Source organism: Bos grunniens, chromosome 24, assembly GCF_055505025.1.
Source record: "Bos grunniens cultivar Pamir isolate PY7600 chromosome 24, Bosgru_T2T1.0, whole genome shotgun sequence".
NCBI lineage: Eukaryota > Metazoa > Chordata > Mammalia > Artiodactyla > Bovidae > Bos > Bos grunniens.
In genome coordinates, this window is record NC_141188.1 from 1,736,204 (window position 1) to 1,738,465 (window position 2,262).

The following is a 2,262-nucleotide window of genomic DNA, read 5'->3' on the forward strand; positions in this document are numbered from 1 at the left end:
TTCATTCAAAGAGTTAACTCATTGGAAAAGACCCTGATGCTGGGAGGGATTGGGGGCAGGAGGAGAAGGGGACGACAGAGGATGAGATGGCTGGATGGCATCACCGACTCAATGGACATGAGTTTCAGTGAACTCCAGGAGTTGGTGATGGACAGGGAGGCCTGGCGTGCTGCGATTCATGGGGTCACAAAGAGTCGGACATAACTGAGCAACTGAACTGAATTGAACTGATGCTACTACTAGCAAGCTCCATCCTCAACCTAACTCTCCATTCTCAAAATGCCTAGAAGGTGATGTGAAGGTGAGTAGTACATGAATGACTCTTGATCCATTGTGAAAATGTAGGGTCAGTTTTATAAGGTAAGTTTCACTATCTTTATCCTGACCAAAAAGCATAGGTTTTTATTAGACTCGTAACAACACAATTTTGCAGTTTACAGATTTGCATTCTGGAAGCAAACTTTTGTAATACCATGAGAATTTTATTATGCATGGAGGCAACTCTCCTCCATGTCTAGTAGGAAGAGATGATGGTCCTCAACAGGACTAGTCAAGGTACTGGGGAGTGTATTCCAACAGGTGAGAGTCTTCAAGGTCCAGGGCCTGACTCATGCATACAATAGACTGTGAACTGGTGACCGACTCTCACCTAGGCAACGTAGAGTGCTGGACAAGGGCCCGCTTGACTCACTGGGTGGCAGAGTGCTGGAAGTGGACTATCTCCCTGAGTTCATCAGAACAGGAGAAATGAGCTTTGTCTCAGAATCAGATGTGGGCCATTGTGGGAGAAAAGTCTGGCATATGTTCAATTACCTTCAGTCTTTATTTTTTTTTAATTTATTTATTTTCAATTGAAGGATAATTGCCTTAAGGTATTGCATTGGTTTTCACCAAACATCAGCATGAATCAGCCATCGGTTTACCCATGTCCCCTCCCACTTGAATAGTGCTCCCTGAGGATCCATGGAGACTACAGCTGAAAGGTGCAGCAAGAGCAAAAGTCAGAGATCAGGTGAGCTAAAACTGAATCATTAGGCACCACAGGAGTGAGATGCACCCTCCAGATGACTGCAGGAGAGGACACAGCAGTCAGCCTCTTAGCTGAGTACCCATTAAACACACCACAGGAAAAGAAAGATGACATGGACAACCTGCCATGGCCAACGATCTAAGTCACTAAACCAAGCAAGGCTGTCCTATCCTCTGAATCTCTTCCCCACTTAACTGAAGACACTGAAATCGCAGCAAGTGGGCTCAGACGAAGGATAACCTTCCTGTTACAGGCCTCTAGCCCTAAGCAGGCCTAAGCCAAGGGAAAACCAAGCTACAAAAGTGAGGAATTCCAATTATTGTAGAGGACTACCCACTTCAATTACTTAAATGAAACAATATTTGTAACTTAAAATCTCTGCAGTTGTGCATTATCCAAGACTCTGACTATTATCACGGGCCTGCAGGAGTCTTCTTCCAGGGAAGGAGAAGATAACTGTGGCTGAATGGGCAAGACAGGAAAATAAAACTGCATCTTAATGCAGTTCAATACAGTGGCCACACAAACATGATTTCATTTACTCCTCACAGCCTCTTCAAAAGTTAAGCATGTGAACTTGTACAGCTGGGTAGGGCTGCATGCTCAGAAGGGCTCTGTGCTTGGTTTAATGCTCTGTTGTTGTTGTCTTGAAGTTTTTACTAATTTTGAAACAAGGAGCACCACATTTTGACTTTTCATTGAACCCTACAAATTATGTAGTTTGTTCTGCAAAGAGCTTTTGTGAGTCTGACCATATTGAATTTTTTGACCTAGATTTGAATTATATGGTGTTAACTTCTCACAACTTTTTATGCTGTGCATATTTATGCAATTTTTTCTGTCTGTTTTATATTAAAATAAAATTTTAAAAATAAATCCTTCCCCAGGAATAGATTTACTCCAGGAAATAAGAAAAAAAATTAACTTCTGGCTTATGTTCTCAATGAAATATAAAGGCATGATTCTATCAAATGGACTTCCCTGGTGGCTCAGACAGTAAAGCGTCTGCCTACAACGTGGGAGACCTGGATTAAATCCCTGTGTTGGGAAGATCCACTGGAGAAGTAAATGGCAACCCACTCCAGTATTCTTGCCTGGAAAATCTCATGGACGGAGGAGCCTGGTAGGCTACAGTCCATGGGGTCGCAAACAGTGGGACACGACTGACCGACTTCACTTTCACTTTTTTCTATCAAATAGACAAAAATAAGAGAGTTAATCTAAATTTAAGA

The 2,262-nt window shown here is 42.5% G+C and overlaps 1 long non-coding RNA gene across 2 annotated transcripts; it reads left to right on the forward strand.

Moving 5' to 3' along the window:
• Window positions 1-239: 239 nt before the first annotated feature.
• LOC147345800 (uncharacterized) lies at window positions 240-1,922 on the forward strand. Of its 2 annotated transcripts, none has more exons than XR_015153628.1 (2): window positions 240-301; window positions 858-1,922. It is a non-coding gene; the product is annotated as an uncharacterized LOC147345800 (long non-coding RNA). The 2 variants fall into 2 exon arrangements; XR_015153629.1 differs by lacking the exon at window positions 240-301 and adding an exon at window positions 433-579.
• Window positions 1,923-2,262: the final 340 nt, after the last annotated feature.